Here is a 10,510-nt window from a genome sequence, read left to right as displayed (position 1 = left end):
ACCTTCTCCTCCAGGAAGGACAGATTAAACTCTCGCCGTATCATACAATACCTTCTGCCGAACAACTAAAAAAGATGAAATACTGCAAGTGGCACAACGCCACATCCCATAATACTAATGAGTGCAAAATCTTCAGGCAGCAGATACAGTCGGCCATTGAGCAGGGCAGACTTAAATTTGAAGTGCCGACAAAATCGGCCAAGCCAATGAAGATCGACCAGCACCCCTTCCCCACCAACATGGTTGATACGGGAAAGAGTTCACTCCAAACAAAGGTGCTGACGTCCGAATCGGCTAAAAAGAGTGGCGCTGTCGACCCCAGAAATCAAGCTACGCCCGAAGATGTCAAGGTTAAGCGGCGGATGGAGGACGACGATGGCGAATCGGAAGAGCCACACATTACTTCCCAGTTCCTGCTCCAGAAATACCAACGTCAGCATGAACGCTCAAGATCCCGGGAAGAAGCGATGCGACGGCATGAAGATCACTGGAGGTGCCCGTTCTTCATCCACTGTTGGGAAAACAACCTCAGGCTACCTTCGGCCGATAGTTGCCGAGAATGCAACGGTCCATATCGTGGCAATTGGCCGTTCGACAGGTCTCGCTCCAGAGACGGAAGGCCAGAACCGATCAGCAGGAATTGGCGCAACCAAGGTGACCAGTGCCCTCCCGTGCGTGATCGGCTGGGGGGCAGAAGTGACCGATACGATCGGTCGGAAGATAGACGCCATGACAGGCAGGGGGGCAGGACTAATCGACATGTCTGGTCAGAAAACAAGGCCAATGTCCACAGCTGGCTCGAAGAAATGGCCGATGCTCGGGTGACAGACGAAAACCCGTTAGGACGAGAATCGGAGTGGGAACGCGCCAAGTCAGGGGGCAAACCAATAAACCCCAGGTGGTGTCCCGATGGATTGACCAAGTCTCAAAAACGAAGAATCCAACATCTCCATCAATGGGAATAGCAGGAGGAGGAACAATAGAGCACGACGGACAAGAAGGAAGGAAGGCCTCGGGTACGGCGCCCCAAGAGAAACGATAAAGAGAACGACGAATCGGCGGGTGACGAATCGGCAGCCGATATCGGCATGGTTTTTATACTGCCGATGGAATTCATGACTCCCGCCGATCAACAGGATATATCGGCGATAGAAGAACAGACGGCACAGTTGGCTTTGGAGCCAATGATGGCCATGTTCGAGAAGCCCGAGGATGACGAACGACAACACATGAAAGCGCTGTTCCTTAAAGGGCATGTCGACGGCCGCCCCCTCACTAGACTGATGGTAGACGGAGGAGCTGCAGTCAACATCATGCCATACGCCGTGCTCCGGAAGCTTGGAAAAAGCGATGACGACTTGACCAAGACGGACATGATGCTCAAGGACTTCGAGGGCAACGTGTCAAACGCTCGCGACGCTCTCTGCGTCGACCTCACCATCGGCAGTAAGACCCTTTCTACCACCTTCTTTATTATTAATGGCAAGGGATCCTACAACATGCTACTCGGCCGGGACTGGATACACGCAAATTGCTGCATCCCGTCAACAATGCATCAATGTCTCGTACAATGGGTCGGCGACAACATCGAGGTAGTTAACGCCGATTCCGCATACAGTATCGCGGCAGCCGATACGCAGCAGTGGAGCTGCGAAACCGTCAGGTGCATATCCGGTAGAGTATGGGAGACCGATTTCCTGAAGGTCACCGATTTTGGCCTGCAGCCGATCCGAGCAGTCGGCTCTGAAGACTCAGAATAGATGGATCAGTTCGCCCGAGAAGATGGGAAGCTAGGGCACGGGTTCACGTCGGCCGATTCATTAGAGATGATAGACTTAGGCGATGGTACCAAATCAAGGCCGACTTATATTAGTGCAAATTTAGACCCAGAATAGAAGTGTAAATTGACAAATTTGTTAAGAGAATTTAAGAATTGTTTTGCTTGGGAGTATCATGAGATGCCCGGCTTAGATCGATCTATTGTTGAACATCGGCTACCCATAAAACCAGGGTATCGGCCGTACCAACAGCCTGCACGGTGCTGCAATCCTAAGATTCTACCAGACATAAAAGTTGAAATAACTCGGCTAATCGAGGCAAAATTTATTCGGCAATGCCGTTATGCTGAGTGGATCTCCAACATTGTACCAGTGTACAAGAAGAATGGAAAGCTACGCGTTTGCGTTGATTTCAGGAATCTTAATCAGGCCACACCGATGGATGGTTACCCCATGCCAACGGCCGATGTGCTGATCGACGCTGCCGCGGGGCACAAGATTATTAGCTTCATGGACGGAAACGTTGGGTACAATCAAATACTTATGGCCGAAGAGGACATACCCAGAACGGCCTTCAGATGCCCAGGCCATCTTGGTTTATTCGAGTGGGTGGTGATGACTTTTGGCTTGAAGAACGCTGGCGCTACGTATCAGAGAGCCATGAATTACATATTTCACAAACTCATTGGCATTCTGGTAGAGATCTACATCGATGACGTCGTAGTCAAGTCCAAAGGTCACGAAGAGCATCTGGCCGATTTACGAAGAGTGCTAGAGTGCACCAAGAAACACGGGCTTAAGATGAATCCCAATAAATGTGCTTTCGGCGTATCCGCCGGACAGTTCTTAGGATTCATGGTGCACGAACGAGGAATAGAGATCAATCGGAAGACCATAGCAGCCATCAACAAAGTCGTGGCCCCGCAGAACAAAACCGAAGTGCAGTCTTTAATCGGCAAGGTGAATTTCATCAGAAGATTCATATCTAATCTATCTGGGCGGATCCAGGCGTTCACACCACTGTTGAAGTTAAAGCCTGACCAGGAATTTGTATTGGGGGAGGAGCAGCGCAAAGCATTGGAAGATATCAAGCAATACTTGGTCTCACCACCGGTATTGGTTCCTCCTCAGACTGAATGCGTGGTCGTATGCAAAGATGACGTAGTAAAATACATGCTATCACTGCCGATCTTGAAAGGACGAATCGGTAAATGGATCTTAGCGTTGTCAGAGTTCGACCTGCGGTATGAATCGGCAAAAGCCGTCAAGGGTCAGGTCATGGCCGATTTCGTCGCTCAACACTGCGGACCGGAGATTGGCCTCATAGAGCCGGCACCTTGGACTTTATATTTTGATGGGTCGTCATGTGGGGTCGGATCAGGAATCGGCATCGTTCTCATATCGCCTCGGGGGGCAAGCTATGATTTTTCTCTGCCGATAGAAGCCACCGCTACTAACAATCAAGCGGAGTACCGAGCTGTATTGAAGGGCCTACAACTATTAAGAGAAGTCAAGGCCGATTCTGTTGAAGTCTTCGGGGATTCCAAGCTTATTGTGGATCAACTGACCGGAAGGTCCGAATGCAAAGACGACGTATTAAGAATTTATTACGAAGATTGCTTACAGCTCTTAAAAGAATTCATATCGGCAGTAATCGAGCACATCCCAAGGGACCACAACGAGGGTGCCAACAAGCTCGCCCAGCACGCATCTGGATATCGGCCAATTCTAGGCGCTATGGCTCTAGAGCTCACGGCCGATGACTGGCGGAAAGAAATTGCCGACTACCTGAAGGATCCGGCTAAAAAGGTGGAACGACGAGTACGTTTTCATGCTACTAAATATGTACTGCTCGAAGACGACCTGTTCTACCGAACGATCGACGGTGTTCTACTCAAATGCCTGGGAACAGAAGAGGCCAAGACTCTAATGGGAGAAATCCACGAAGGGGTATGTGGAGCGCACCAATCGGCCCATAAGATGAAGTGGATGATCAGGAATAATGGGTACTACTGGCCAACGATCCTCGAAGACTGTTTCAAATATTATAAGGGATGCCAGGATTGTCAGAAGTTCGGGAATGTCCAATGTGCACCCGCATCGGCCATGAATCCCATTATCAACCCATGGCCGTTCAGGGGATGGGGGATAGACCTTATCGGCCAAATTTACCCTCCATCAAGCAAAGGGCACAAATTTATTTTGGTGGCTACTGATTACTTTACCAAATGGGTGGAAGCAATTCCGTTAAGAGCCGTGACATCGGCTATCATGGCCGACTTTGTAAGGGATCATATCGTCTACCGATTCGGCATCCCTCAGACTATAACAACCGATCAAGGAACAATGTTCACATCGGGGGAATTCGAGGAATTTACAACCGATATGGGGATCAAATTATTGAATTCTTCTCCGTATTACGCCCAAGCCAATGGTCAGGCCGAATCCTCTAATAAAGGGATAATTAAGCTAATCAAAAGGAAAATTGAAGAGCAGCCAAAGAAGTGGCATCTATGTTTGACTGAGGCCTTATGGGCATACAGGATGGCTTGTCATGGAGCCACCAAGTTATCCCCTTATCAGTTGGTGTACGGTCACGATGCAGTACTACCATGGGAAGCAAGGGCGGGATCAAGGCGCATTTCGCTCCAGGACCAATTAACGGCCGACGACTACTCGTCGCTCATGAAGAGGGAACTCGATGACTTGGCTGGCCAGCGGTTGAGAGCGTTGATAAGCATTGAAGAAAACAAAAAGAAAGTAGCCAGGTGGTACGATAAGAAGGTCAAAGTCAAACAATTCTCCCCTGGGGATTTGGTATGGAAGTTAGTATTGCCGATTGGGTCGAAAGATCCTAAATTCGGAAAATGGTCTCCTATATGGGAAGGGCCGTATAAAATCGGCAGATGTGCTCCAGGGAATGCTTACATTTTGGAAACAATTGAGGGAGAAGAATTTACTAGGGCTCTGAACGGAAGGTACTTAAAAAGATACTACCCTAGTATATGGGTCGGAGCATGAGGAATTGACCGTAATACAATTACACACAACCAATGTAAAACGGTTTAAACGTATAATCGTCCAAATCGACCGATGTGTTCATTCGGTACGGATGGTGGATTACACGGCCGACAAGATGCAAGTCGCCCTTAGAACAAAAAATACAATAACTAATTATTCTTTTTCTTGTGCTCCCTCTCAGTCCGACCTAGCTCTATCATGAGACGGATGTACTCTTCTTCTATTGCCTTCATCGAAGCCTCCGCTTCGACTTGACGGGGGAGAGGGTGGCTCAGGTCCAACGCCGGGCGTGACGTTCCTGCCGCCGCATTTTCGTGGGCGACTCGCGGAGGAAGCGGATGACTTCTATCGGCTGAAGGTCGCCGGCGACCGTTGCTCTCCAGGAAGTCCAAGACCACACGGGCCTCCGCAGTGATGTGTTCTTGAAGTTCGTCACGATGAGCCCTGATCAGGTCCTTATCCTCTGACGACAACGGGTCATCAGAGTGTATGAGCTCAATGGCGCGTTCGAGCTCGGGGCTAAGACGCCGAGGCTGAAACAAAGAAAGGGTAAAAAGGGGCGTCCTCTTCCCAAGATCTAAAAGAGAAAGGGGAATCAAGGCCAAGGTTTCACCTGGTTGACAGAGGAGGAGGAAGCCGACGAAGACATGACAGAAGGTCGCGCCGACGAGAAGGGTGAGAGAATAAAACCAAAGCCAAACTGGTACTCTCGGAAGGAAGTGCCTAGGCCGGTACTTATAAGAAAAAAGGCGTGGAAATTTGGTAAGGATGCGTCCTGTCGGGAATAGGAAAGGCAATAAGTAAAGGAGGCGTCGCGAAGGACGGTTAAAGCAGTTATTAAAAGTTCGTACAAATAGTCAGTGCCTTTACAGATTACCCAGAAGGGTATCGATAGCCGCGATTGCCCTACGCCGGATCTGATCGGCAGAGTCCAGGACCCGTTGGCCGTCATCCGCCGATCCAGGGACTTCTGATGCGCTGCGGTGGAGTTTCAGGGCCTCATGGGCCAAGTGCTGCCTCTCCCGTTTCAAATCGGCAATGACAGAAGGGAGTTCTTGGAGCCTTTTCTCTTCGGCACTGATTGCCTTGGTCACTTGCTCCATTTCCTTGGCGAGCTCTGCCCTTCGGCGTTTAAGGCGGTCTATCTCACCGATGATCCCTGGGCGAGAGTCCTCTAGAAAATGGATACGCTGGTGCGCCTCTTGAGCTTGACGTTTGAACGCGTCCTCCTCTTCACGAGTCTTGGCCAGCTTGGCGCGGTCGGCCATGTGACGAAGGGCTCTGAAGACCGGGATCCTCATGGACTCGATGAATGCAGCTGGCGCCAAGGCTTTCTCCACCTCTTCTGGTACTCGTCCGCTGACGTCACCAAAAAGCTGCCGAATCGGTGAGGCATCTTCTACTAATCGGCCGATGTCCCCTTGAAGAAGGGATCGGATACTAGTAAGTTTGGCTCGGACGTCGTCAGGGATGGAACTCAAGGCGACTTGGCAGGAAGCGACTTCTTCATCGTCGGAGAGGGCAACCGCAAAAGAGAAGAGGCTGTTGTCGGGGGTGTCTTGTTCCTGGGAATGATAAAGAGGAAAAATAAATCGGCTGATGATGGAAGCAAATCGGCTAAATAAAGCCGGAAGATAACTTACCACTTTGAAGCGAATTTCTTCATGTTGCATTTGGGAAGCCGTCGTGCCTTGCTCAGGGGCTTGTACCATGGGTTCATCAGAAGAGGAAGACTCCACGGTGATCGGCGCGGTGCTTGGACCAGCTCCCTGAGAGAGGACTAGTGGTTGAGAAGCGCTTGGCGTACCGATGACCTGTGTCAGAAGGTTGAATAAGTATATTATGCAAATACCAGGGAAAATCGGTGAAATAGTGTTGTACCTCAACGGATGGAAGCGGGGGCGCGTCGATGGCCGATTGGGTTGCTGCCGATGGTTGTGTGTCCATGGGAGTGCTCTGTGCAGTCTAAGATAAGAAGGATTAATATCAGAACGACAATCAGGAGGAATAAAACGTAAGTTTACCTGAACGGCCTCTAACAACAATGACGCGGCGGCTGCCCCAGCTTGTTCGACAACTTGAGTATCGACATCTCTAGTGGCCTGAGAGAGTGGCGCGGCCGAAGTCTCTGCCGATACGAGCATGGGAGGGTCTGCCGATTCTATACGGGCTCGGACTCGGCGACTGGTCTTCTTGGCGATTCTCTTCTGAACTTGTTTCGATCGGCCAGCAATCACGTCCACGGACGGAGCATCATAGCCGATGAGAGGGTAGGAGGTGTATGGATGATGACTCTCTATTAGCCGACCACTCCGGCTGTGTGTTGGAGGAGTACGATTCTCGGCCTGAAGAAATAGTAAAGCCATTAGTGTTCAGTCACGTTAAGAGGAGTAAAAATCGGCTAAGGAAAAATACCTCGGCGTTCGGGTCGATGTTGGCTGGATCCAGAAGGTTGCAGTATGCCGATGCCGAATTGCAGAAGAGGAATTGCTTCCAATCGGCCCAGCAGAGTTTGAATGGCTGGACAGCAAAGGGAGCTACTATCCAGTTGTTCAGGTCAATGGTGTTGGAGTCTGGAATCCGGTCTCGTACCCGACTGTAGTCCAGACCGGTTGTGAGCTCGTCTCTGAACTTGACTCGGCCAGCAAAATACACTTGAATCGGCAGCTGACCCATGCCGAACTGACGTGCTGCAACAGAGGGGTTTAGAACTCGTACGTGGGGGCATCTTTCCCCGAGAAGAAGTTGGCTGGCAAGATTCCTGGCTTGATTAACTCATCGTTGAGTTCTTCGTCGAATCGGCTAGTGCTTGAGTCGAAGCAGGTTGGGAGTTCAAAGATTGGGTCATCCCGCCGATAAGGAAACCAAACGGTTGCATCTTCATTAAAGCTGTTATAAAAGCATCGGAGGTACTCGGCTACTTTTGTAGCAGAATACGTGCAACCTGGAAAGGCCGATGCTGCTTCACCAAAAGACATGCATCGGTGACGTTCGGTAGGATCTTCCGCCGATTCGATGTTGGGGAACATCATATGGTCCACTCTCTGCTGAGTGATCTCGCTCATATAGAGGTTCAGCCATAGGTTGATGAACCACCAGGGTCTGCCTGGATTTCCGATCGGTTCTCCCTTGGATAGTCTGATGCCGATTTGGTGGAGCATGTGGTACGCCGCCCCTAGCAAGTGTTTCCCAAGGGGAACACGGTTTCCTCTGGACAGTGCTTCGGCTAAAGCCTGGGTGTTGGTTGATGGGCCGGCGGCTCTTCCACAAAAGAAGTGTTTTTCTAACCACATCATTAAGAAGGCCGTGTGCTCCCTATTCTCAACAGACCCGGCTCTTTTATTACATCTGATGAATCCTTTCCACCCGTCGATTCCCCTTGTGTCCAGCCGATGTGACGTTGTGGCTAAAAGGTGGAAAGGTGTGTCCGGGGAAGAAATGTCAAGGCCGGTCAACAAAACCACATCGGCCAGTGTGGGGGTCATAGGTCCATGCCCAAATAAGAAAGCATTAAGTGCATCAGACCAAAAGTAAGAAGCCGCTATTACCAACGGCTCATTTCTCTCCATCTGGGACAAAGACAGGTTGATACACTGGCCGATTTTGAGCTCATCCCATGAGACACTCTTCGACGCGGCTACCCGTTGGTACCACTCCCTCCAACCTAGGGTTTCATTCGGCCAGGACCTAAAAGTGCCAAACCAGTGATCCAGGTCAATGCCGGATTGTTTGAAGGGGATCCTGTGGGTTTCTAAATTGATAAGCTCTATTGGATCTAGGTTCCCCATAGGTCCGAGACAAATAAGGCTGGGATTTCCCGTAAGATGGATAGTGATGCGATGCCTAACCGCCTAAAAAAGGAAAGGGGGGGTGTAAAAAGGTAAGAAACAGATCTAAAGTAAATGCATTGCCGAAAGAAGAAGGATTCGGTAATAACCTCTGGGATGAAGTTCCGGGTGGTCGGCGTGGTCGCCGGTGCAGATGCGGATGATGAGGCCGCGATGGGGATCGCCATTGGGATCTCCGATGAAGCTCCTTCTTCTGTCGATGGAGCAACTGCCGTCGCCACTACCGCCGGAGGTGCCACTTCCGGAGCATCGCGCGCTGGAGAGCTGCCAGAAGGAGCCGCCATTGGAGAGGAAGAGAAGAAGCAACAGGAGGATGGCGCTAGGAAGCTCCGGCTGCAAGGGAAAGGTGCTAAAGAAAGAAGAAGGCGCGCGCGCTGAGAAAGGAAGACGTGAGCTTGAAGATGAGGTGCGGGGGTGAACCGCTATTTAAAGGGCGCCTGAAGAAGGGTAAAAATGGGATTTTCACCGCGCCGGCGTTTCGAGTTTTTCGGGAGTAGTGGTTGTCGTGGGCGCCCGTTTCGAAAAGATTGCAATCATCAGCTGGAAGATCGCGAAACGGAAGGATATTTTCATTGCGGCTGTTTTGGAGGAGAAGTTGAAGAGAATTTCGAAGTAAAAGACTATGTTTTACTCCGAAACTGGGGGGCATGTGTTGACGCCAGATTTCGTCACTAGTGAAATCGGCGCCAAGAAGAGAGGAAACTGGAAAAGTACAGTTGGGAATCGGCCGAATGCTGCTACAGTACGAGATCGGCCGATGACTTCTGCCTCGCTTCGGGTCGAGCGTGCCGGGTTCCCAATCGGTTGCCTCTTGCCGATAAGGAATCGGCCGATTAGGAGGTTGGGTTAATTGGGCCTGTATGGGCTTGGAAAGGAATAGAAGGATAAGGGGGAGATCAGCCCATGAAGCGTATAATAACCAACCTAGCACGAATCATGCTTGTAAATATTCGTTTTCTATTTGAATTAGGGATAGAATTCTAGTCAGTTAAGGAGTCATCTGTACGGGGCTATAAATAGCTATCTTTGTAAATCTGTAAGGACATCAACAAATCAATACAACCAACTACTTTTTCCTCGTACTTACTTTCAAGCAGGCGACTTCGCCAAATACTTTCTTTTTTCACGAGTTCGTACGAGTTGGCAGGGCTGCATCAACTTGATCTCCGGCCGATCTTGTAAGTTCCGTTTACCGAGTAGATTCTAAGCTTTAACTTCGGGCATATCGCTGTTGTTTCGTTTAGATTTATTCACTAGTTATCGATATTTACTAGAATCATAGGTTTTACCTGTCTTTCTAGTTTTATCACCAGTTATCCAGCTAGGAATCGGTAGTTTCGGCTTTCTTCACGTTCTGCTATTAAATTCATCTATTTTATATTGCCGATTAGATCTATTCCTAGTGTTGTTATTTTAGCTTTGCATCGATTACTCCAGTAGTTTTCTGTCTACAAGGCTACGGTGATCGGCTGTCTCATAGCCAATTTCTTTATTACGGCAAATCGGCCGATCCGCTGATAAGCTCTCTCGAGATCGGAAATTTAGCCGATCGTGATTTCTGGACCTGACACGTATTCTTCCTTGCCAATCAACAGGTCAGATTGGCTGGCACGCCGCGCGAACCGCACCAGGGCAATCACCCGAACAGAAGTTAAGCAGATTCTCCCGGGTCGTGTGTCGGACACTGGGATTCGATTGACCGATTTCTAGCGCCAACAGATGGCATTTGTTGTATCTGTTCCTTGCAGACCTTGCTGTCCAACATTTCCACCAGCAGCACCACCACCATTTCCACAAGCACCATTTCCAAAACCATCACCAGCACCATTTCCACCACTGTCACTACCACTGCCGCCTATATCA

The sequence above is a fragment of the Setaria italica genome, chromosome II (genome assembly GCF_000263155.2).
Source record: "Setaria italica strain Yugu1 chromosome II, Setaria_italica_v2.0, whole genome shotgun sequence".
NCBI classification, from domain to species: Eukaryota; Viridiplantae; Streptophyta; class Magnoliopsida; order Poales; family Poaceae; genus Setaria; species Setaria italica.
The sequence above is the reverse complement of the archived record's forward strand: the minus strand, read 5'-3'. Positions refer to the sequence as shown.